At 42.5% G+C, this 27,244-nt stretch overlaps 1 long non-coding RNA gene across 1 annotated transcript in view; it reads right to left on the bottom strand.

The window, feature by feature from the left end:
• Positions 1-27,244, bottom strand: part of LOC120312566 — an 80,823-nt gene that overhangs the window by 43,629 nt on the left and 9,950 nt on the right. Inside the window, exon 2 of the long non-coding RNA XR_005557917.1 lies at positions 22,351-22,492. This is a non-coding gene — a long non-coding RNA (uncharacterized LOC120312566). The remainder of the gene's footprint in view (positions 1-22,350; positions 22,493-27,244) is intronic.

The following is a 27,244-nucleotide window of genomic DNA, read 5'->3' as shown; positions in this document are numbered from 1 at the left end:
AACTTGTTGATTTCACCTGGGGAATGAAAGAAGGAAGGAAGGAAGGAAGGAAGGAAGGGAGGGAGGGAGGGAGGAAAGAAGGAAGGAAAGGGAGGAAAGGAAGGAAGGGAGGAAAGAAGGAAGGGAGGAAGGAAGGAAGGAAGGAAAGGAGGAAGGAAGGAAGGAAGGAAACAAGGAAGGAAAGAAGGAAGGAAAGAAGGAAGGAAGGACATGGCACTTATATGCTGCTTCACAGTGCTTTACAGCCCTCTCTAAGCAATTTACAGAGTCAGCATATTGCTCCCAACAATCTGGGTCCTCGTTTTATGGAAGGATGGAATGCTGAGTCAACCTTGAGCTGGTCAGGATTGAACTCCAGGCGGTGGGCAGAGTTAGCCTGCAATGCTGCATTCTAACCACTGTGCCACCAGGAAGGAGAATGAGAAAGAGAAGAAGGAAGGAAGGAAGGGAGGGAGGGAGGGAGGGAGGGAGGGAGGGAGGGAGGAGCCTTCCACTTTTCCATCAAGCCCACCAGTGAAGTAAAGGAAATCAGAAAACCAAAGCAAACTACACACACTCATCAGTCTGATTCCTAATTTTGTTGCATAGAAAGTTGTTGTTCTAATGCATTGGGTTTGAGTAAAGGATGAAATTGTTTCTTTCTGCCCTTCAGAAAGAAGTAGACGTAGATACTCATCCTGGAGTAACCTGGTTATTCAATTCTGCATCTGGTTTATACTACATTGCTGCCTTTTAGCAGTTCACATGGAGGAACCCCACCCCTCTTTTTTTTTAGCTGGGACACCTACGCCCTGCTTTTCCAGTGCTCTTTGTGAGTTTCTTTTGCCCATCAGCAATCACTCCCCATGCCTATCAGAAACACATGTGAAGCACGTGTGAGCTTCCCCCTTGCACAATCACACATTGTGAAGTGCCTGGTTGATTGAAGTGGAAATGCATTCAAATCAGATGGAGCCAGGAGGCATAACTCTAACCCCCTCCCATTGAAATTCAAAACTTTATTGTTCAACCCGAGCTAAGCTAATTGAAGAGCATGTTTTGATGTTGGCAGAAGTCAACAACATGAGGCTGTGAGGGCACAAAGGAGCAACTCTGGACGGCCTCTTTCAAGACCATTTACTCCCTCCAAATGTCTGCACAGCATTCATGCTTTCATGAATCAGATCACAGTAGTACCCCAGACGTGGTTATTTCAATACAACAGTTACCACCGACAAGCAGTCTGAATTTTTTTGGGTTCCCGTCATTCATTGCACCCAACCTCTCAGAAAGCAATCTTTGTCCAGATGTCATGGCTTTTGGGAAAGAATTGGCCGTACAAAGGACATTTTATTCTTCCTTGCAGAGCAACTACTATAAATGGGTCTGGCTCTTGACAGCCAGCAAAGAGCCAAAATGTGAAGTTCCAAATGGAAACAGCTCAAGAGCATCTCTCTTGAATCAAGATCACATGAAGTGTCAATACCACTTTTTAATGCCTTGAAAAACTGCATCCAGTTTTGGTCACCATGATGGAAAAAGATGTTGAGACTCTAGAAAGAGTGCAGAGAAGAGCAACAAAGATGATCAAGGGACTGGAGGCTAGAATATATGGAGAATGGTTGCTGGAATTGGATATGTCTAGTTTAATGAAAAGAAGAATTAGGGGGGACATGATAGCAGTGTTCCAATATCTGAGGGGCTGTCACAAAGAAGAGGGAGTTAACCTATTCTCCAAAGCACCTGAAGGCAGGACAGGAAGCAATGGATGGAAACTAACCAAGGAGAGAAGCAACCTAGAACTAAGGAGAAACTTCCTGACCGAACAATTAACCAGTGGAACAACCTGTCTGCAGAAGTTTTGAATGCTCCAACACTGGAGGTCTTTAAGAAGAGATTGGACAACATCTGAAATGCTGTAGGGTTTCATGCCTGAGAAGGGGTTGGATTAGAAGACCTCCAAGTTCCCTTCCAATTCTGTTATTTTAAATCGAAATTCTAAATTTCTCCCTAATAGTTTCAGAGAAACCCTAGTGGACCTTCAACTAGACCTCAAGATTTGGAGATTCATGCAGACACGAAAAAAGCCAACACAGTCTAGGCTTCATGAATGGAGGGACTGAATCAAGATCACATGACGTGTTAGTAACACTTAATAACACCTCGGTAAGGCCACACTTGGAATATCGCATCCAACTTTGATCGCCACGATACAAAAACTATGTTGAGACTTTGAAAAAAGAGTGCAGAGAAGAGCAACAAAGACGATTAGGGGACTGAAGGCTAAAACTATAGGAAGAACGGTTGCTGGAAATAATATCTCTAGTTTAATGAAAAGAAGGAAGCCCCCATCGTGAAGCAAAAAAAATCAGCCAAATGACAACTTTTTTTTTCAGGTGGTGTGCAGATGTGATTTCATTCATTAAATCCAAACACCTTCCCAGAAATAAACAGAATAAAAACACCATTCCTATTATGAATCCAGTGGCCTTTGTCTTAACTGCAGGTTACATGTGCACGCTGGAAACTCAAATTATGTACACATGGTAGCAGCAGGAACTGGATTTGCAGCAAAATCAATGTAAAACATTTTTGTTGGTAGGAAAAAAAAAATTAAACCCAATATTTAGCTTTCCATGCCAACTAAGCTCTTATCAGGCCTGTGATAAGTAGCTTTTTGAAGGAATGCCAACTCTTGCTTCACAACAGCTTAATTGGCTCTTAGGAATAGAATTACAAATGTCACTTTAAGGCAATGACAGCGCTTCCATTGTTTCCTGTCAATTTGACATTTGCTTTCCAGTAATACTTTCCATAGATGCCAGCAAGAACATTCACACGTTCTCCAAGGTTGGCCCCTGAATTGCACCAAGACAAATTGATCAAATCCTTGTCAAATGATGCAGTGAAGGATAGGTTTCATGATGATATAGACCATAACTGAAATAAAGTGCACATCCCCTACATCAGTGGTCTTCAAACTTGGCCCTTTGATGACTTGTGGACTTCAACTCCCAGAATTCCTCAGCCAGCTGGCTGAGGAATTCTGGGAGTTGAAGTCCACAAGTCATCAAAGGGCCAAGTTTGAAGACCCCTGCTCTAATCAGCAGAAAAGACCATTGGACTGTTATTCCTAGATGAACGTTTCCAGTTCCTTTAATCTACCAGAGTTATAGCATGGATTCAATGAAGTAGACAACCATCCGGGTTCCTTTCAGCTGTGCTCTGGAGTTGAGCAGCAGCCAGATTTATACAGATGTTCAAAGAAGAAAAGTATTCACCGAATGGAATCCTCATCCATCCCTCTACTTGGCTACTTGTCAAAGCCACTGCCATAATAAACACTGCTTGGATGCTTCTTCCCCTGCCTTCTGGTGCTTTGGAGAATAGTTTGACTCCTTCTTCTTTGTGGTAGCCCCTCAGATATTGGAACACTGCTATCTTGTGGCCCCCAGTCCTTCTTTTCATTAAACTATGCATAGCAAATTCCTGCAACTGTTCTTCAGGAGACAGAATACAGGATTTTGATGGTTAACTCAGTACAGGTGCATTGCAGACCAGAGGCAAAGTGTAAAAACAGCACCCTTATTTCTGGTGATTGTGCTATTGTTATTGGGGGGAAACCTAATAATAGCAGCTAACAACCTCCTATTTATGTGTGCTGGCAAATAAGAACAGCATCTTCTAATGACACCTAACTAACCATCATTCCTCTTACTTGTTCTTTCTATCTCTAGTGATAACAAGAACTGGTCTAGGTATAACCATCTTCCTGGTTCGATGTCGTCCAGCAGTATTGGCTTTAACTCTCATTATTCCTAGCCAACACAACCAATGTCTTGTCTGGATTCAGATACTATGAGAGCTGAACTCCAGAACAGAACGTAGAATTGTAGGACTGGAAAGGATTCAGAGGTCTCCTAGTCCAGCCTCTGCTCAAGGCAGGAGAACTTATGCCAGGGGTAGGCAACCTTGGCTCTTTTTTGACTCGTGGACTTCAACTCCCAGAATTCCTGAGCCAGCATGGCTCAGCTTGGAAACCTCTCCCTTTCCCCTCAGCATGGCTGGCTCAGGAATTCTGGGAGTTGAAGTCCACCAGTCATAAAGCAGCCTAGGCCTAGGCCAGGGGCAGGCCTTGGCTGTTTTATGACTCATGAACTTCAACTCCCAGAATTCCTCAGCCAGCAGGGCTCAGCTTGGAAACCTCTCCCTTTCCCCTCAGCATGGCTGGCTCAGGAATTCTGGGAGTTGAAGTCCATCAGTCATAAAAGAGCCAAGGTGGCCTACCTCTGGCCTAGGCCTAGGCCGCTTTATGACTGGTGGACTTCAACTCCCAGAATTCCTGAGCCAGCATGGCTCAGCTTGGAAACCTCTCCCTTTCCCCTCAGCGTGGCTGGCTCAGGAATTCTGGGAGTCGAAGTCCACGAGTCATAAAAGAGCCAAGCTTGCCTACCCCTGCCTTATGCCATCCCATTCAAAGGTCCAGTCTGTTTTTGAAAATCTCCCAAAAAATCTCCATACACAACTTCAGGAGGCAAGCTCTTCCATTGATTCATTATTCTCACAGTCACGAAATTTCTCCTTATTTCTAGGCTGGATATCTTTTTAACAAGCTTCCACCCATTACTTCTTCTCCTGCCCTCTGGTGCCTTAGAGCAGAGGTCTCCAACTTTTTGGGCACCAGGGACTGGTTCCGTGGAGAGAGTTTTTTCAATGGACTGGAGGGTGCATGGTTTTGTGTGCTGCCTGCATCCTGCAGATGGGGCTTTGCTTGTTTGTGCGAACCAGTTGCTGGCATGCTGCGGACCAGTACCGGTCCACGGATTGGGGGTTGGGGACCCCTGCCTTAGAGAATAAGTCAGTCTCTTCTTCTCTGTGGCAGCCCTTCAAGTATTGGAAGACAGCTATCCTGTCTGCCCTAAACCTACTCTTCAATAGGCTAGACATGCTTAGTTCCCTCAACCGTTCATCATACGACGTAGCCACCAAACCATCTATCATCTTTCTTGCCCTTCTCTGCACATACCTTCTTTTTTTTTTCAAAAAAGTTTTTATTTTCCAATTATCAATTACATAAACAAAAAAGAAGAAATTTCACATTTAACAAGATAAAATAAATACACCTAGATGTCGCCTGCCCATCCCCCCGAAACTGCATCCGCCCTCTCTTATACTCTCCCTTACTTCCCTCCTCCTTCTCCCTCCCCTCACCTCTCTCTCCCTTCCCCCTCTCCTCTCACCATCCTACTTCCTCCCAAACCTTTCTCCTCCTCTCTCATCCCTCTTCGGATACAGTACCGGGGAAATGCCCAAGCAACATCTCTCTCATAAGTTATCCCTTATTATTTTACTTTGATCCTATCATCTAACCTACCTACCCCCCCACCCCGACCCCCCTCCCTCCCAATCCCAAAAACCCACCCACCCCAACCTCCCCTCCCCCCCACTTCCCAGAGCTTGGCACAGGGTTTTCAAACATATTAAACAAAATCTACTTAACTTTAACTAATGCAAACTAAATCTAACTAAACCTATCCAACTATACAAATAACAAAATCAATAAGTTACTTTAACTCAAATACAAAACAAATTTAAACAAATTAAAGAAAATCAACTATCAAAATCAAATAATGCCAAATTTAAAACAAAAATTATTCATAATCAAGACAATACTTTTAATCATATCTACTCTAATCAAAGTTATGTGGAGAGCGTCAGAAAAGGCAGATGAAAAACCCGGAAGAATGAGACTTTTGAGAATTCTAGGGCTATCTCAGTCATCCTCAAAGAACGATAGGCGTCCTGAACACAGTTGGAAAATCTCAAATAAAAATATGGGCTCAGCAGCCCTAACACCATAGCACCGTAAGAAGAAGCTGAGAATTTTGTTTGTGGCTGTGGAACTCTCCTTTCCCTTCCCTACAAAAAGTCTGGATGATTTTTTTTTTAAAATAAAAATAAATAATTGGGTTCCTGCGCTGAGGATTCCAAACCAATCAATGCTTGTATAAATCAACCCCCTCTTTTCTTGAACATATATATGGAGAATATCTGGGGAGGAAAGAATACCATCTACAAAAACAATTTGAGATCTACTAGCTTTTTGGTAGCAATGGAGTAAAATCTTGGCCTAATCCACATTGTTTTGTTGTAAGAACACATGCTTTAAATCAGTGGTTCTCAACCTTTTTAATGCCATGACCCCCAACAGGTCATAAGTCGAGGACTAAACCAGTCGTAAGTCGAGGACTACCCAACCGGTTGTAAGTCGAGGACTTTCCCTGGGAGCGCCATGTATGCATGGTGCCGCCCCCTGCGCCAGCCGAGGCATAGCTGGCAAGCTGCAGAAACGGAGCAGGCTGACCACCGGCTGGGCCACCAGCTGGCCCAGCCCAAGGGAGGTAAGGCACCCGCTGGAAAAGGGGGAAAAAAATGGCGGACAGCCTTGCTTGGCGACCCCCGTGAAACGGTCGATCGACCCCAAATGGGGTCACGACCCATAGGTTGAGAACCGCTGCTTTAAATCAAACGATGCCTTCCTAAGTGCATTTTACTCTAGAATATATATATTAAAATGTATTTTTGATGGTCTTTTTCGTTGTTGTTGTTGTTTTTTTTTGCAGTACAAATTACATTGCAACTGTCCAAGGAGCAGAGAAGTGAAAGGATACTTTGGCTCTTATCCACGTAAGTCATTCTATTCCTGCAGATTCGTCTCTCAAAACAATTCAGTCACAAAAACCACATTTCCTCAGATCTCCCCAGTGTAGGAGAAAGTCACTGGAGATGCTACATGGGCAGAGACACACAAGGAAGGAAATGCAGGAAGAAATACATACAATGAAATGTAAATTAAAGTCAGAGCGGAAAATATGAAGCCCTTGGTCATGCCCAAAGTTTATTTTGGGTGAGCAATTTGGGACGTGGTCCTATCAAGGCCCAGTTGCGTGCAGTTCTACCGTTCCTCGGCTCCTTTCATCTGAGATATTCCAGCCCATACAGGAAACTCTCATCTGTCTTCCTCAAGTTACAAAAGGACACCGCCTGTTAGAACATTGACTAACTTTATGTCATAGTTCTAGCTTCATTTTTTTAAAAAAAAAAACTTAAAATAAGTAGGATTTATGACTTTGTATAGGATCCGCATGGCTTACGATCATGTCCATGTCCTATTTCAGAGAAAACCACTGTATAATTTGCATCATCTTCCATGCTTTATGTTCAAAGGGGGTCAAAAAATGAAGCCCACTCCATCTTTGAGGACTGTGTCCAAATGAAATAGCAATGTGGTAAATGAATGACCGCTTTTGATACTGTCTGGAAGCAGGTATGAAGTCGAGCAGAGCTCCATGAAGACCACACTGTTGACTAGGGATCTTCAAACTTGGCCCTTTTATGACCTGTAGACTTCAACTCCCAGAATTCCTTAGCCAGCAGGCCTGGCTGAGGAATTCTGGGAGTTGAAGTCCACAAGTCATAGGGCCAGGTTTGAAGACCCCTGCTGTTGACATTTAAATCTTGTTGACTATCTGTTTGCCACATTTGTGCAACATCTAACCAGCATAGTGGTCTTTTTCAATACTATACACATGCACCTTCACACTGGTCTAGGCATGACTTAGTAAACTGTGTGACCAAACTAATCCCACTGGGTACCCCATCCAACCAACTGATGATTGGTGGATGTCACTCCAATTCAAACTCTTTCCCTTCAGAGTACAAAATCCCTCACTATGAGGTTAAGCATCACAGTGATGATTATGATAAACAATTGTATGCTTGGCACGCTTCTACACATTGAAAATCTTCTGAAATCTGAAGGCAATGTGCTGAACAGCAGGTCACATACTCTAACTCACAGTGCTTTTGAGGTGATATATCTTCCTGGGCTCCAAGATCACCACAGACGGGGACTGTAGCCAAGAAATTAAAAGATGCTTGCTCTTTTAATTTCTCCATGAACCAACACCACACCGGAAGTGATGCCCTAGAAAATCCCGCCAAATGTGAAGAGGCCAAAGAAGTACGGCTAGTGAAGTTCATGGAGGGAGGTTTGACCATCAATTCAGACAGCTATTGTGAAACATTACCAAAACTCAGACAAGCCATCCATAACAAGCATCCGGGCCTGCTGACTTCCAGTGTGGTGTTGGTTCACGACAATGCTCGCCCACACACCACTAAACACATCCAAGACCTTTTGAAGCAGTTCCGTTGGAATGTTTTTGATCTCACACATACACACACACACACACACACACACACACACACACACACACACACACACACACCCCATAGCCCAGATTTGGCACCGAGCGATGACTCCTAAGGAATTTCAAACCTTGTAAGACGTGACGACAAGTGCCTCAACTTGAATGGCGATTATGTCGAAAAAGTCATGTCATGTTGTAGTTTTCTAATGTGTGTAATAAAAATGCTCTATCTGTGAGTGTCTGTCATGGATAACCAAACGGAGGTTTATTTCCAAATTGCTCTCGTATTACGCATCTTTTCTATGGGCAATGAAAAGGCAGATTGTTTATTAAATAAATAAATGAATTGTTGTTTTTGTTGTTAATTGCAAAGTCGTGTCCAACCCATCGCGACCCCATGGACAACGTTCCTCCAGGTCTTCCTGTCCTCTACCATCTTCTGGAGTTCACTTAAGTTCACACCTACTACTTCAGTGACTCCATCCAGCCATCTCATTTTCTGTCGTCTTCTTCTTCTATTGCCCTCAATCTTTCCCAGCATGTCCTTCCTTCTCATTAGGTGGCCAAGGTATTTAAGTTTCAACTTCAGGATCTGGCCTTCTAAAGAGCAGTCTGGGTTGATCTCTTCTAGGACTGACCCGTTCCTTCAATTTTCTTTGAAGCAACTTGCAAACGAAGTTTGACAATTACAAATGCCTCCTGACATTCCCCCCCCCCCAATAAAGGAAAGCTGGCTATTGAACTGTTCATCCACACAAAACATCCCACATAATAAATGAATGTTTTACGATCTGGAGAGCGACATTAGCATTACAATGAAGGCTTGTTTGGAAACAAGCTGTGTTACTGTTGCTCCAGAGATCAAAAGAAACTTTCCCGAAGTTAAATAATTAAAAAGAAGAAGAAGAAGAATGATTTATGCAGGTCAAATTAAAACCTTTCTTAAAAGGTCATTGCTTGGGGGTGGGGGGTGGGGATAAAGCCCTTTAATTCTTCCGTGCTTTTTAATGGCTTTTAATGAAGTTAACAGGATGACTGGATATAAAAATGTGCAGGAAGAGTTAAGTTCCATTAAAATCCCACTGACTGTAACCTGAATTAGTTGCACTTATTAACGGTTTGAGTCTACTCCCTGAGTGTTTATTGAAGAGGTGAAATTTATATCAAACTGAGAACGAAATTGTGAGCCATCTTCTCCGACTAAAATCTCTTTAAGAAAAATCTATGGAAATGCAGCTTATAATAATACCAGTAAGATGACTCCAATTATTACATTTCCGAGCTTAAGAACACTTGAACACCGAAGCATGTTCAGTCATGCAGAGAGACTTGGACTAAGAAGTTAATAGTGCATATGTTAGAGTTTGAGGCTGATGATTAATCAGCACGAAACAACTGCCTGCTTTCATTTCATGTTAATCTTCCCTTTGCATTGGCCAAAACCAATCAGGATTAGATCTGGTGGATGAACTCAACTAAATGGAAAGTTTTATGATCAGGCTTCAAGAATGCATCCTTCCTGACCAGGCTAAGATATTTCTTCTCTATAAAATGTTTGTACATATACTGTAAAGGACAGACAGTGTGGAATTCACAGGCAGAAAATCCTAACCCGGTTACGACCCTTAGATGTCACAGGGAGTCCTCAACTTATGACCCCCATTGAGATAAAGAGTTCTGTTGCTAACTGAGACAATCGTTAGGTGAATTTTGCCCCGGTTTATGACTTTTCCAGCTTCCCCACTGATTTGGCTTATCACAAGTCGCAAAAGGGGATCACGTGACCCAGGGACAGTGTGGCCGTCATAAATATGAGTCAGTTGCCAAGTGTCCGAATTTTTTTTTAAAAAAAATAGCTTTAAAAGATGGAAGGCTCGTGAGATCGCAACGTCGTCGGATGTTGCCGTAAATTTTGCATTCGAGGAAAATAAGCTTCAGGTGGGAATGCACAGCTATTAACCTTGTGAAAATTTAACACAGCAAAGTACTTACAGTAAGCAAAATGGCCCAGTTGTGATCTGCATATGTAGGACCGATCGGGGTAGATGGCAGGGGTGACACCGAAATATAATTTTATCATACTTTTATCTGTATCTCAAATCGTTGTATTCTATTCCAAGTTCATCTTAGACTGTCTTTTATCCCAATTTCATTTTATTTTATTATTCCAGTTTCATTTTAAATCGTATTTTATCTAATTCCATTTTAAATGGCTTTTGTCAAATTTTATTAATAATTTGTTTCTCGAACTTTGCACTTGGATATGGCCCAAGGGGTAATCAATCAATCAGTCAGTCAATCAATCAATCAACCTTGTGAAAATTGGCACATTCCACATTTTCAGTTATTTTTTTAAAAAACAACCAACCCTGTGGTAAGATGGGCTGCCAACAGATTTAATAAATGAATGAAGAAAGAAAGAAAGAAAGAAAGAAAGAAAGAAAGAAAGAAAGAAAGAAAGAAAGAAAAAGATTGAAGAGTAGGAGAAGCCAATTTCATTGAGGGCCGCATCAGCATTACAGTTGCCCTTGGGGAGGGGCTGGGTGGGTGCAGCCTACTGGTGGATGTGGATGGAGTGGGTGTGGCCTACTGGGTGGGCATGGCCAGCTCTACATCGTTCGCGTCAAGGGTGCCTGTGGGGGCCTGGGCAGGAGTGGGACAGATCTGAGGGTCTCTGGCAGAAGGGGGTGGGCAAGCACCAAGGCATGGTGCATTTCTTCAATCCTCACAAAGGGTGAAACCTCCCCAGCATGCACCCAGGGGGCAGGGCCGATGCAGCAGGGGCTGGTTCCTCGCTGTTTCCAGACAGGCTTGTGGAGCTAAGACTGAATGCGTCTCAGCATAGATGGCCACCACAAAATTGTACATTGGCTCCCGGACAGCCTGGGCCAGGGCCAAGGCAGCGGGGGGCCGTTCCCTCACTGTTTCCAGGATGGCTTTGCGGGCCACATGAAACCACTTCACGGACCGCATCTGGCCCCTGGGCCTTGTGTTTGACATGTCTGTTTTAAATGAGTCACACCCAATTTTATTTGCCATGGCGGTTAAACAAATCACTCCACTTGTTAAGTGAATCACACCCGGTCGTTAAGCGAATCCGGATTGCTCCATTGACTTTGACTTGTGGGAAACATGGCCAGGAAGGTTGCAAATGGTGATCATATTACCCAGGGATTCTGCAACCATCATACATACAAGCCAGTTTGCCAGGCACCCAATTTTTGATCACGTGATTGTGGGAATGTTATGATGGTCATAGAGGTGAACACCAGTTTTGAGTCACTTTTTTCAATGCCGGTCGCTAAATGAATAGCGGTAAGTTGTTATAGCAGGCCAGGAGACCGTGAAGTCTTAGGGTTGTTGCGATCTGTACTACACACTTAGAAAATTCTACAGAGTCACGATTTGGGGAATAGCTGTTTGATCTCTTCTGCATTTCAGAAGTTATGGAATAACTTAAGTTATAGAATAATTATCCCAACTGCGGTTAAGAACATTTCTGCAAAGTAGCCCCAAACAGCTTATATTTCTTCTCCGAAATGCAAAGAAAATTGCGGTTCCATTTTCATGCACAAAGTTAGATAGTGTTCAAAGGAAATCTTTGAATAGAGTAGTCACTACAATCCTGTAATTTTTGAGCACTTAAGACAGTTTATCAAGACCAGGCTTTTCCAGATGTGCCAAATGCCAACTTCTATCATCTAAGCAAGGGATAAAATTCCTTACCTCAACCACGTCTCACTTTTCTTCCCCAACCTCCAAACACCATTTAACATCTTGCGTTTATGTTTTGTTTAAACAAATAAATCTCTCTTTGGTTAAGTATTATCTCCCTGTTCCTTGAGGGGAGGGGAAAACCTCTTTTTTTCCTCTTATGTCATATAGCACAAGAAAGAATTAAAAGCTTTAGCTAAGCTTCAGAGACCAGTTGCAACCAGTTGTGTTTTCGAACTTCATTATCACACCATAGAGCAGTGGTGGTGAACCTATGGCACGGGTGCCAGAGGCGGCACTCGGAGCCCTCTCTGTGGGCCCACATGCCGTTGCCCCAGCTTTGCCTCCTCCCGTGACCCCCTCCTCACCAGTAGCCCCCCTGGAGGAGAGTCGCCCCCGAGCATGACCCACGCGGAGCAGTGCAGACAAGGACATGGCAGCCAGGCAGAGTAGACAAGACTCCGCCCCCACACCCCATCATGCACAGTTGATGCTATGGGCGTGGGCAGAGGGTGTGGCCGCCATGGCGCTGTTGGGTGATCTGTGACAGGCCCTGGAGGTGGTGAGTGGCCCTGTGGGCAGGCGGGGTGAAGGCGGAGCGGGGATGGGGCAGGGGGTGGAGCGGGGCAGGATCAGGTTTGGGCACTCGGTCTCTAAAAGGCTCACCATCACTGCCATAGAGGAACAAAGCCCAGCCTAGAACTGCTTAAAATACAGTGAGCAAGTCCAACTTCTCCAGTCCAAAAGGAATACTGGCCTAACTGGAAATGTCTAGCCTTTTATGTGTCTAAAATTGAGGGCAGGGAGAGTGGAAAGATCAAGTAACCTTTCTGCAGGGTCTGACCTTGGTTGATACAATAAGGCACTTAGAACCATAAAGAAATCAAGATTGGCTCATAACCATTGAGGGGAACTTCTAGAACAGTTGGTTTAAAGAGACCTGGCTAGACAGCTAAGTTCAGACAGTCCTCAACATACAATAGTGGCCAAAACTGTGGAAACCTTTTGGGAAAAGTGTATTTTTGAGGTTTGATGGCTATTAACACCACTCTTTCTTTGGAGTAATACCATAAAATTATATATCAATGGAAAGATAATTTAATCAAGAATGTAATGCAACAAAGTTTGTTCAATTATCTGTACTGTATTCTATGAAATGTTATAGCCAAATAACCAGAAAAGGGAAGCACAATTTGCTTAGGTTGATATCAGGTAGTGTTCCTTCATCTGATTGTAGCCAATGAGCATGAGTGTTTAGAGACCCAATCAGGGGTCATCTTGTTTTGGCCATGAGCCAATCAAATCACAGTAGGATTTGGTGATTGATGTCCTGCATTGAAGCTGAGAGGAGGACATTTGTCAGTGTGTTATGTGATCTCTATCCAGTTGGTTGGGCTTTTTTGTGTTCTTTCATTGAGTGAGCTTGTAAAACATAATAAAATTAAAGTAACGGTGCAAAGAGTTGACTGGTCGCCCAGAAAGTGATGTAAAATAGTATTTATTAAATGAACAATGCTACAGTTATAAAGAAATTAGAAGAAAAATGGGTGGAAACTTAACCAACGGTGGCATTTCTACTGTACACTTTTCCCAAAAGGTTTCCACAATTTTGGCCACTACTGTAAATTATCTGTCGAATGGCTTCTAGAAGAGAAAGTTTATCTGTGTATTTTTTTAAAAAAAATAAGTGAGGTAGGCAGGCTGGCATGTGTCCCTTCTGAGTTTCTGCCAGCGATACTTATTAAAAGAAGACAGCAGGATTAATTTTAAAAATGGAGGGATAATGAAGAAAATAACATTCTAGACACCGGGGTGACAGTAGCGGGTGGAAAGCAAACAGTCTGTAATTAAAACGGGGAAAAAAGGCTGAATGCTTTGACAGACAGAATGTGTTACTCCCTTGGTCCGCTTGTCTTTCTTTTTATATTACCTTTCAGTGGGGTTTCTTTTTTTTTCATTTCTCCTCCCCTCTTGTTTCTGTCTCCAAACTCAGCATGAAACGCAAGCTCTCATTCCACTTAACAAGTGATTTGGATCACCAGCTTAGTCTGGGCTGCTCTGTGTTTTTGGCACTGGGCACTTTTGCAAAGAAAGATCTGCTCGAATTTAGTAATCAGAGCTAATTCTTGACATGCCCTGGTAGGAAAACAAAAAAACAAAATCGCAGGCGGGGGAACGGAATTCAAACGGAAACTCTATCGGCTAACCTCACACGTTATTTTCACCGAAACTCAAAGGGTAGCAGCGCTTACATGATAACTGAAAACTGACAGTCCCACTGACAGCTTCCTGGCACGAAGCCCACGTGCTGTTTCATATCTTCTGCTGATGGTTAGCAGCAACCGGTCCACATTATTATAAAAGATGGCAAAAAAAAAGGGGAGAGCAGAAAGCTCTGGAGATTCTTCAGGAGATAAAGCAATGTGCGTAAATAGATCCAGACAACACCAAACTAGACTCCAAAATGCGCAGACGTTTTATCGTCCCATGCCGAAGTTGGCTCGGGCGCTTAACATCATCTCATTCTCTCTGCAGCATACGTTTTCAGTTGAGGAGAACATTATATTTCTAGATTGCTTTTCATCCCCTCAGGAGCATCCAGACGGTATAATTTGGGAAAGTCAGCACGCAACAGACACAAAAAGAGGCAAGGCTTCCATCACTTTGTCACGACCACCATCACGATGTGTTTTTTTTTTTCTTAACCATAAACGCAGCCCTAAACTTACCGCAACTAGGCTGAGTATCTTGGTCGTAAGTTGTGGCAGTCATTAAGTAAGATGCCCATGTGACTGGTTCACTCAATGATCACAATCTCAGCTCTCCAGCTGCAGTCGTTAAGCAACTGGGTCATTAAGCAGAGCGAAAGAGCTATCTGCCAAAACAGAGCAGGTAGCAACCCTTCATGGGCAGGAGAAACAAAACTCAGGTCTTAGAACAGAACAGAATAATAGGGTTGGAAGAAACCTTGAGGAACTCCTAGTCCAGTGTTTCTCAACCTTGACAATTTTAAGGCATGTGGACTTCAACTCCCAGAATTCCACAGCCAGCAATGCTGGCTGTGGAATTCTGGGAGTTGATGTCCACATGCCTTAAAATTGTCAAGGTTGAGAAACACTGTCCTAGTCCAACCCCCTGCTCAACTACTTTGAAGAATAAATGATTTGGGGGTTCTTCGTTTCTGTGAGTTTTGTGTTCTGGCTCATCTCAGATCTGAGATGTTCATGGAACATAGAATAACAAAAGTTGGAAGGGACTTTAGTTTTAGTCCAATTCCCTGCTCAAGCAAGACACTCTATACCATTTCAAATGATTGTCCAATCTCTTCTTTAAAACCTCCAGTGATGGAGCACTCACGATTTCAAGAGGCAAGCCCTTCCATTGATTTACTGTTCTCCCTGTCAGGAATTTTTTTCCTTAGTTCTAGGTTGCTTCTCTCCTTGATTAGTTTCCATCCATTGGTTTCTTGTCTTGCTTTCTGGTGCTTTGAAAAATTGGTTGACCCTCCCTCTTCTTTGTAGTATCCCCTTAGATCAGTGGTTCTCAACCTGTGGGTCAGGACCCCATTTGGGGTCGAACGACCATTTCACAGGGTCGCCAAACAACGCAGTCCGCCATTTTTTCCCCTTTTCCTTAGCTGTGCCACTCCCTTTTATTCTATTGGCTTTTGAAAGCCAATAGAATAGACTCTCTTGAATAGAGTCTAATTCTATTGGCTTTCAAAAGCCAATAGGAATTGTCCAGGCTGTCTCTGCCCTGCTGAGCCCGCCAAAAGTCCCATTCTGCAAACGGTGCTGCACCAGTTGAGTAGTCCTCGACTTACGACCGGTTGAGTAGTCCTCGACTTTTGACCGGTTGGGGTCGCAGCATTAAAAAGGTTGAGAACCACTGCCTTAGATATTGGAAGGCTGCTATCGTGTCACCCTCGGTCCTTCTTTTCATTATACTAGACATGCCTAATTCCTGCAATCATTCTTCATCTTTTAGCCTTCAATCTCAGTCAAAGATTCTCCTGTCTGCTGCAGATCTTCCCCTCCCTTCCATGGAATTGTTGCAGTGATCCAGAAAAAGGAAGATCTTGACATTTCAGCATCTGAACTTCCTTTCTCTGGTCTGCAAATGTGCTAACTTTTCCATCCCTTGGGAACATCAGATTTGGTAGCCGTCTGGGCATGGTGAGTTGAGAAGAATTAGGCAGGGGACAACCAAGGGTTCTAGAGCTAGACCAGCTTTACAAGCACTTGTTCTTTGATCCCATAAATATAGGGGTATTGCAACGGTCATAACTTCAGGCAGGTTGTAACTCCCTTCGTTCAGCACCTTCATAATGTTGAACAGCCGCTGAACAAACAGTCGTAAGTCAAGGATTATGTGTACCTTGAAGGGATAATTGCTCTATCTCTTTTGGCCTTCTGGAAGGGCATTAAAAACCTAGCTTTGCTTCTTGGCCTCAATCCCTGAGGGGTGATAAGAAAGTAAGAAGACCACATCCCCACCCTGTCCACCTCTTAGCTCTGTTAAGTTTCAATACTACTACAGTTTTTAATAATGTGTGGTTTTAATGTGTTAATATTTAATTATTTTATATAATAATAATAATAATAACACCATTGGCACTGACAAATTCGCAATTAGTCAATTGCAAAAGGCGGCCTTACTAGGAACTGCTTCTATCCTGCGACGATATCTGTAATACCATCAAACATCCACATCTACCTATCCCAGGTCCTGGGTAAGGACTCGATAGGTAGACAAAATGCCAAATCCAGTCTGAACATCTGGCTGACTGTGCGATGATCCATAATAATAATAATAATAATAATGTTGGAAGGGATCTTGGAGATCATCTAGTCCAACCCCCTGCTCAGGCAGGAAACCCTGTACCATTGCGGACAAATGGCTGTCAGCCTCTTCTTAAAAACTTCCAGTATTGGAGCATTCACTGCTTGTGGAGGCAGGTTGTTCCATTGGTTAATTGTTCTAACTGTCAGGAAGTTTCTCCTTAGTTCTAGGTTGCTTCTCTCCTTGATTGGTTTCCATCCGTTGCTTCTTGTCCTGCTTTCAGGCGCTTTGGAGAAGAGCTTGACTCCCTCTTCTTTGGGGCAGTCCCTGAGATACTGGAAGGCTGCTATCATGTCCCACCTTGTTCTTCTCTTCATTAAACTAGACATTCCCAATTCCAGCAACCGTTCCTTATATGTTTTAGCCTCCAGTCCCCTAATCATCTTTGTTGCTCTTCTCTGCACTCTTTCTAGAGTCTCAACATCTTTTTTACGTCGTGGTGACCAAAACTGGATGCAGTATTTATTTCATAACTTGTAAGGGTCACCTCGTAGGGGAGATGGGCAGCCTAGAAATTTAATAAATGCATAAATAAAAATGTCCCTGCAATACACTCATCCTGTTCAAGTTTAGATTAAAACTGTACAGTTGGTAGCATCACGGAGACCTCGGCTGATTCCCCCTAAAACTAAGAGGGGTTGGAACTATTTAGCACTTGAATAGGAGACTGGGGAAATTGGTGGACGAGAGAAAGGAACTGGAAGGAAGCAATGGGAAACCACTTCCCTATTTTTTTGCCAAGAATAATGTAGAGAACTAGGTCATCGACAGCTGAGGTTGACTTGAAGGAATCTTCATTTTGAGCTGTTCTAGTCGTTACTTGTTTGCAAGCTTTGGGATACGATGGAGCCAAACGTGATTATATTCAGGAAACTATCAGCCAACCAATATCCTGGTGCTGCCAAGCCCTTCTTTGCCTCTTTCTCCAAAGTCATGCCTAATTATATCCTCCAAGAAATTTTTTTTACCAAATGCTTTTGTGGAATATTGTTTCTCCTTCCCCATGCAACTTCTATAATGTTGGCAGGACAGGACGTCTTCTGCATTCCAGGACACCGAGCTATATGGAAGCAATACAACAGAGCTGGAACGTGTAGGCAGTTAAGATTTAGCCAATGAAAATGTAAACTTCTCATGGAAAACTCCACGACAGAGTGGCCATTGTTATCCTCTGCTCTGAAAGGAACCACAAAAAAAAAAAAAAAAAAAAAAAAAATCCAAAGGGATTTCTTGTTCAAGGAACCAGCAAATAGCTGTGATTTATATATATATATATATAAATTTATATATATAAATTTATAAATTTAAATTTATATATATATATATAAATTTATATATATAAATTTATAAATTTAAATTTATATATATATATATATATATATATATATATATATATATATATATATATATATATATATATATTTGCTGGACTGCAACCACAATGTGGAAACACGCAAGTTCAATTTTGCTAAAGTAGAGGGCTTGAGAAGGAAGGACTCATTGGAGAAGCGCCTAATGCTGGGAAAGATTGAGGGCAAGAGAAGAAAGGGATGACAAAGAATAAGGTGGCTGGATGGAGTCCCGGAAGCAGCAGGCGTGAGCTTAAATGGACTCCAGAAGATGGTAGAGGACAGGAAGGCCTGGAGGAATGTTGTCCATGCGGTCGCGATGGGTCGGACATGACTTTGCAACTAAAAACAACAAGAAGGGGGCTTGATACTAGCTCAAACTGTAGCCTACACACTCTTAGTGGTTTCCCTCTTCATTACTAGTGCTTCATCAGATTTAAAAAAAAAAAAAAACTAGAGAACTATGGAGATACTCAGTCATCCAAGTCATGGTTGTCCTAAAGGTGCTTTTTCAAAAGGCAACTGGACTTTTGTTTTTCTTTGAAGATGTTCTGCTTCTCATCCAAGAAGCTTATTCAGTTCTGAAGAAGCTTCTTGGATGAAAAGAGAAATGTCTTCAAAGAAAAAATGAAATTCAGTTGCCTTCTGAAAAAAACACCTTTGGCACATTTTAACCGCTAACCAGCCACACTTAGACATGGATAGACCTAAGGCAGAGGTCTTCAAATTTGGCCCTTTTATGACTTGTGGACTTCAACTACCAGAATTCCTCAGCCAGGGATGCTGGCTGAGGAACTCTGGGAGTTGAAGTCCACAAGTCACAAAAGGGCCAAGTTTGAAGACCCCTGACCTAAGGTATGCTGAGCCTAGAAACAACTTGGAGTTCTTCTCCCAACAAAGAATTTTCATTCCCACTTAGTTTGGCTTTTTCAAGGCAGATAGACTTTCAGGAAACAAATCGAGATTCCTTTATTCTTCGTCCACTGAAGAAAAAAATTATGTTTAATGACGAGAAAGACGAGGGGGGACAGGATAGCAGTCTTCCAGTATCTCAGGGGCTGCCCCAAAGAAGAGGGAGTCAAGCTATTCTCCAAAGCACCTGAAGGCAGGACAAGAAGCAGCGGATGGAAACTAAACAAGGAGAGAAGCAACCTAGAATCAAGGAGAAACTTCCTGACAGAACAATTAACCAGTGGAACAACCTGCCTCCAGAAGTGGTGAATGCTCCAACACTGGAAGTTTTTAAGAAGAGACTGAACAGCCATTTGTCTGAAATGGTGTAGGGTTCCTGCCTGAGCAGGGGGTTGGACTAGATGACCTCCAAGGTCCCTTTCAACTTTTTTATTATTATTGTTGTTGTTGTTGTTAGTCAAAATCTGAGAAGGGTCCCCCAGTCTGGTTTAGTTAAATTCTCCAAAGCACCTGAAGGCAGGACAAGTAGCAATGGATGGAAACTAACCAAGGAGAGAAGCAACCTAGAACTAAGGAGAAACTTCCTGACAGTGAGAACAATTAACCAGTGGAACAACCTGCCTCCAGAAGCGGTGAATGCTCCAACACTGGAAGTTTTTAAGAAGAGACTGGACAGCCATTTGTCCGAAATGGTGTAGGGTTTCCTGCCTGAGCAGGGGGTTGGACTTGATGACTTCCAAGGTACCTTCCAACTCTATTATTTTTAGTGTTATTATTATGTTTGAAAATATTTGCAGTAAAAGGAAACCAGATTGCCAAAGAACATGGTGGCACGACACCATCAAAGCTGACACCAGAGGACAGAACAACTCACACAAGTAGTGCAAGATTGGAAGATGTAGAGAGAACTGATCCACAAAATCACCAAGAGTTGGACATGACTGAATGGATAACATTATCATCACCATCGTTATCATCAACATCCTTCATCCAAAGACAGGAAGTCATCCTTCGAATGTACTGGACTTCCTCACGCCGATACTACCTCATGTAAAAGGGTTGCAAAAGAAATGTGGACCTGGCATATATATGGATGCCACCTGCGTGGCATGGATTTCCAGGGTCTCTGGCAAGATAGGTTGAAATGCAGAGGACTAGCCTAAACCAAAGCACAAGACTGAGGAAACTATATATTCAACCCAGAGAAAAAATGATTTTCTTCCCCACACATCAACTGAATCCCAAACAAGAGATTGTCCATTCTCCACTTCTCCTCTGCTTCTGTACTGTAGCACAGGGGTCTTCAAACTGGGTCCTTTTGTGACTTGTGGACTTCAACTCCCAGAATTCCTGGCTGAGGAATTCTGGGAGTTGAAGTTCACAAGTCATAAAAGGGCCAAGTTTGAAGACCCCCTGATGTAAAATATTGTTCCCGAACTCACCAAGAAATGTTACAACAAGAAGAGGGGCTGTGGTGGAAATATGGGAGTGTACCTTTATTGGAGAGAAAGAATGGTTGTGATTAATTGTATTTGCCAGCTGCAAAAAAAATGAAATCTAAACAAAACCAGGGCTCTTTAAAACCAGGAGGAACTGGTGGCATAGCCTTCTGCCTCTGGAGGACTTAATTGCCCTGATGGATCTTTCATCTACAAAATTGTAATTCCAGCTGAGCAGTTCATCACGTGAGAAGCAGCTCAGGAAAGCCATTTGAAATGCAGCTCTGCTACCCTTACGAAAACATTCACATTAATACAGGGATGCCGACATTGATCACATGCAAGAGCTCAAGGGCATTACAAGGGGGGGGGGGCAAAGCACCACTCCTTGAAATCTCAGGAAGAACACTGTACAAATATTAGTAGGAGCGAACTCAACACACAATATGGAAATTAGGTGGATAAAGCTGTACTTGAGGTAGTGGTTCGTTACTGGAGAAGGAAAGGAAGATAAAAGGAGAAAGGAAAGGAAAGGAAGGGAAGAAAGGAAAGGAAAGGAAGATAGAAGAAGGGAAAGGAATAGAAGGGAAGGAAGATAGATGAAGGAAAGGAAAGGGAAGGGAAGGGAATGGAAGGAAAGGGAAGGGAAGGGAAGGGAAGAAGGAAAGGAAAGGAAGGGAAAGGAAAGGAAAGGAAGGGAAGGGAGGAAAGATAGAAGAAGGGAAAGGAATAGAAGGAAAGGAAGATAGATGAAGGAAAGGAAAGGAAAGGAAAGGAAAGGAAGATAGAAGAAGGGAAAGGAACAGAAGGGAAGGAAGATAGATGAAGGAAAGGGAAGGGAAGGGAAGGAAAGAAGGAAAGGAAAGGAAGGGAAAGGAAGGGAAAGGAAAGGAAGATAGAAGAAGGGAAAGGAACAGAAGGGAAGGAAGATAGATGAAGGAAAGGGAAGGGAAGGGAAGGAAAGAAGGAAAGGAAAGGAAGGGAAGGGAAGGAAGATAGATGAAGGAAAGGGAAGGGAAGGGAAGGGAAGAAGGAAAGGAAAGGAAGGGAAGGGAAGGGAAAGGAAAGGAAGATAGAAGAAGGGAAAGGAATAAAAGGGAAGGAAGATAGATGAAGGAAAGGAAAGGGAAAGGAAGGAAAGGAAAGGAAAGGAAAGGGGACAGGATAAAGGGAAAGGGAAAGGGAAAAGGAAAGGAGGAAAGGAACGTAAAAGAAGACAAGAAAGGAAAGGGAAAGAAAAATAAAAGAAGGGAAAGGACGATAAAAAAAGGAAAGAAGATGGATGAAGGAAACAAATGGAACATAAAAGAAGGCAAGAAAGGAGAGGGAAAGGAAAACAAAAAAAAGAAAGAAAGACAGGGGGAAGGGTGAAAGGAAAGGAAAAAAAAGATAAAAGAAGAAGGAATGCCCAGGAAAACAATGTTCTACAACAGACAGGTCAAACACAAGGCCCGGGGGCCAAATGCAGCCCACAAAGTGGTTTCATGTGGCCCGCGAAGCCATCCTGGAAACAGTGAGGGAACGGCCCCCCGCTGCCTTGGCCCTGGCCCAGGCCGGCCGGGAGCCAATGTACAATTTTGTGGTGGCCATCTATGCTGAAACGCATTCGGTCTTAGTGAGGAATGAAGAAATGGACCATGCCTTGGTGCTTGCCCTGATCCCACCCCCTTCTGCCAGAGACCCTCAGATCTGCCCCACTCCTGCCCAGGCCCCCACAGACACCCTTGACGCGAATGATGTAGAACTGGCCACGCCCACCCAGTAGGCCACATCCACTCCATCCACGCCCACCCAGTAGTCCACACCCACCCTGGTCACACACACCCCAAGGGCAACCGCAATGCTGATGCGGCCCTCAATGAAATTGAGTTTGACACCCCTGATCTACAACCATTTACTTACCATTGAAGGTTAAGAACACCCGAGGTTGTGGCTGCAAGGATCCTTTTACACAGCAAGAGCAAAGAAACACCCCAAACAACACCTGGAGCCCTTGAAATGTCATGATCTTGGGATGCAAAGCTCAATATCCAAGAGAGGAAATCTGAAAGGAGAAAAGAGAGAAATGTTACACATTTCACAACCTGCAGGATCAAGTACAGTTTGATGGTTTGCCGCATTCTTCAAAATCTGGCAGGGCAAGCAGTTGGGGGGAAAAAAGTGGGGTGTGTGTGTGAGGAAACAGGACTTCAGCAAAGCCTACATTTAAGGATCAACTTCAACTTAATTCCACTAAGGACGATTCCCACCTGCTGGAAAAAATTGTTCCGTTAAATGTCAAGGCAGAACAAAGCAAGGGGCGAGCTATAAGGTTTCATGAATGAAAACGTCTTGATATTTTTAGACCTGTCTTTCCTGTACTCTTTCCAAAATGTAAAAAAAAAAAAAAGTCAGAATAACGATGCCTACCACTTTAGGCTTATCCTTATGTAAAATTAAGAATGGGAAATGGAAGAGGGAAAGGATGTGTGAGCAGTTGTGAAGAGGGAAAGAGGAGGAGGTGAAAGTGAAGAAGAAGGCAGAATAGAACGGAACACAACAGAACACAACACAACAGAACAGAATAGAACAAGAAATAGAATAGAAAATAGAATAGATTAGAATAGAATAGAATAGAATAGAATAGAATAGAATAGAATAGAATAGAATAGAATAGAATAGAATAGAATAATAGAACAAGGAATAGAATAGAATAGAACAAGAAATAGAATAGAATAGAATAGAATAGAATAGAATAGAATAGAATAGAATAGAATAGAATAGAATAGAATAGAAAATAGAATAGAAAATGGAATAGAATAGAAAATAGAATAGGATAGGATATGATAGGATAGGATAGGATAGGATAGGATAGGACAGGACAGGACAGGACAGAACAGAACAGAATAGAATAGAATAATAGAACAAGGAATAGAATAGAATAGAATAAGAAATAGAATAGAATAGAATAGAATAGAATAGAATAGAATAGAATAGAATAGAATAGAATAGAATAAGGAATAGAATAGAATAGAATAGAATAGAATAGAATAGAATAGAATAGAATAGAATAGAATAGAATAGAATAGAATAGAATAAGGAATAGAATAGAATAGAATAGAATAGAATAGAATAGAATAGAATAGAATAGAATAGAATAGAATAGAATAGAATAGAATAGAATAATTACTTTATTGTCACTTTGAATGTAAACTAATCAACATGCACCTCAAATGTACCCTACATGAATATGACAAAAAAAATTGCATATACCCAAATACCCACATATATTCTATGACACAGAGAAACAACACAGTCTAGTTCGGATGTATGCATGTACATGGCAAGAAAAACAGAGAAGAGAAGGAGAAGGTAGACAAGAGAAGGGGGAGGAGGAGGAGGAGGAGGAGGAGGAGGAGGAGGAGGAGGAGGAGGAGGAGGAGGCAGCCTTGGTACTTTCTAAGTTTAGAAGTTTTGTTGAAGACATTTCGTTACCAAAGTAGGTAACTTCATCAGTGCTGCCTAGCTCAGAGAGAACCAAGGACCCAACAACTCAACACTGACCTACAAATATTCTCTTCTATTGGTAAGAAGACAAAGGTTGTCAAGCACTCTAGGAATCCCTTAGCTCGTCTGGGCTTCGACTCCAAGCAGAATCCCTCAAGAAGAATGTTGTGGACTGCTGAGAACTCTGGAAGTTGACGTGTCCAGCTCCCTGACTAGCAAGGGAGTTTGAGAAGGCGGGAATCAAGAAATTGATGAAGCTGGAAGCAGCATAAAAATGTTCTCCCTCTCCGTTGTCACCGCTGATATGCCAGAAGGCCTGGGAGTTCCTGCCAAAACCTCCAAATCTTGGAGCTCCTTTTGAAAGCCCCCCCCCTTTGAAGCCAAGGGATATGGCTTTTACTGTAAATGGAGATGAATTTCTTCCCCGATCTCAACGGTATAAAACCTAATCAGGCACTACATGGGTTTGTTTGCCTTGAGCTTGCGTCTCAAGCAATCAGGCCTCTGTTGTGGCTTTGGCAAGACCATCCCGGGGCTAAACACCCAAAATTCTTGCTCAGCCTTCAACAATCTTACCCAACTGACAGCAAAGGCGCAGCAGAACCCTTGATCAAAGGAAAGTGACAAGCCTGATGCTGAACTTAGGAAGGCTACAAACACATTGATCTCCTGATTAGGCAGCGTAAATTCAATGGTGGATATTAATCAGCTGCAGCGATTCCATGCTACGAAACAGGAACACGGTTCTAAAAGGGACAAGAGGTAGCAAGAAAACGGGGCCCTACAACCCAAAGTTTCTTGAGGAAGTTGCAAAATTACAAAAGACAATGAAGGTAATTGGGTAGTTACATGCATTACCTGGGAAATAGGATAGATAGATCTTGACTGTTCTGAAAACATTTACAAGCACAGCCATTTTATTCCAATAGGGCTGAAGTGGAAATTATTTTGGTTTGAGCCCCCCCCCTCAAAAAAAATCCCCTTTAAACAGAGCCATCTCAGTTTAAGCAGTTTCCGAAATGTCGACGGAGATTATGTCTATTATTTGAAAAATATATGAAATGTTTATGAACAATTAACATTGCTCGGTACCCATTGCTGATTGTTGCTTAGCCAGCAGGCAAACTCCCATCAGATGCCGTTATCCAGTATATGTTTCAATATCTTCATATGAACATATATGCCTTTATTACAGATCAGAGGCCAGTCAACCACTTTCCCAAAATGTATACCCAAATATTTAGTTAACAAAAGCCTTACTTCTTAAATAGGACCAAAGGTTGTGGAAATGGTTTGTTTTTCAGGCATTTCATGTTCAACTCAAAATGCAAAGAGGTATTTCAAAAGAGCTATAAATATATAGTATATATCATTTGGGGGGGGGGTGGGGGAAACATTATTATTCTCATTTTACAAAATATTATTGAGTTTTACGCAAACATTAAATAGATGGTGTTTAGGTAAATCAAATATAACCAGGAATCCATAGGAATTTGATTCTTAAATGTTTACTCCTTTTGTTAGTGGTTTCAAAGCTGAACTAGAAGCAAAGCAGCAAACACACAGAAGTCATTAAAATAGAGACTGAGGAAATAATTTAAGCCATAATATGCCAGTAACTTGTTGGCCTCTTCAATTTTCTCCTACCAAAAGTGATCCCAGCCTGACAAAGAAACTCAAATGAGCCACATAAATCAAGAATGTTTTGAATCGTTGATATGACAGACACTGAAGGGAAAGTTAAACCAGTCTTTGCATAATCTGTTCCAGAACATACCAACTTATTTTTTAGGTATTCGTGGCTAGTTTGATACCTGCTTTGTACTGGGTAATGACTCCATTTCTATCAACTTCATCAAAGAAAGTAGGAATTTAATGTCCAACACATCTGGATGGTACTAATATAGGGAAGGTTGTCTTAGAGATTTAGACATGGTGTTATATTAGATGACCTCCATGGTGATTTTGTAATATGATGATGACCAGTTGATGGATATTCTCATGTAACTGTGTACAAGAAGGAATCCTAAAATAGATTTAGCTTACTTAATTTATAGGCCTTCACTGGAATTGAGAAAGAGTACCCAGATCACAAGAAGATCCACAGAGAAAGCAAGACTTTAAATTTCTTGCAATTGTTTCTGACTCACACCAAGCAAGTAGATTATGTAACGAGAAATGAATGCAGGGCAAAAGAGAAAATGAAACAGGTGTTGTGTTGGCATTGCATTTTTGCATAAAACTTCCTGGAATTAATTACCAATTATTAATTCTTGGATTCTTAGCTGAATGTCTCTTCCAGTGTAATGAAATTAATGTCAATTATAATTTTCCTTTTGTTGTTGTCATGGTATTGCTAAAAGACATTCTAAGAGGGAAATTTTTAGGACTGTTACAAAAGCAGTTCTTTCTTTTTTTCCTTTCCTTTGAAAACTGCTTCCATTTAAATGTTTGGAAGTTTGATTAGAACTAGTTTTATAGCGGCGTGGCAAAGCAATAATTTTAAAAAACCGCCCATTGTGTTTCCCTGTGAAGAAGAGAAGGGTAAAAAAAAGTCTTCCAAACACAATTCAGTTTTGTGATGCCAGCAAGTTCATAAGATACAGCCATACTCTTGAAACCAAATTAGTAACTCCCAACTAGCTAGGATTATATCTGAGAGTGTGGGTGCTCCATCATTGGAGCTTTTCAAAAATAGATTGGACAACCATTTGACTGGGCTGGTATAAAGTCTCCTGCCCTGAGCAGAGGTTGGACTAGAAGACCCCTAAGGTCCTATCCAGCCCTAAGATTCTACGTTCTAAACTATCTCAATGCCCGCACCTCATGTGTCGGACTGCATGCGCATGTGTGCACATGCCCCAGCCCACGGCTCACATGGCCCAGTTGCAAACAGGCCACAGCCCGGTTGTGGCCCACAGCAGTGGTGGGATTCAAATATGTGAACAACCGGTTCTCTGTGTGGATGCCACTTCTGGAAGTCCATTCTGGGCCTGGGCAACAAAAAATTAGCTACCGGTTCTGCCGAAGTGGTGTGAACTGGCTGAATCCCACCACTGGACCACAGTTTGGGGATGCCTGATCTAGTCCAACTGCTGTGCTCAAGCAGGAGACCCTATACCAGTGGTTCTCAACCTGTGGGTCGGGACCCCATTTGGGGTCGAACAACCATTTCACGGGGGTCGCCAAACAAGGCTGTCCGCCATTTTTTCCCCTTTTCTTTGGCCACGCCCCTGGCACCCGGTGATGTATAAGTGGTTGGGGATCACCACAACATGGGGAACTGTATTATGGGGTCGCGGCATTAGAA

This window comes from Crotalus tigris, unplaced genomic scaffold (genome assembly GCF_016545835.1).
Source record: "Crotalus tigris isolate CLP2741 ecotype Arizona unplaced genomic scaffold, ASM1654583v1 scf7180000018523.1292444, whole genome shotgun sequence".
NCBI classification, from domain to species: Eukaryota; Metazoa; Chordata; class Lepidosauria; order Squamata; family Viperidae; genus Crotalus; species Crotalus tigris.
The sequence above is the reverse complement of the archived record's forward strand: the minus strand, read 5'-3'. Positions and strand labels throughout refer to the sequence as shown.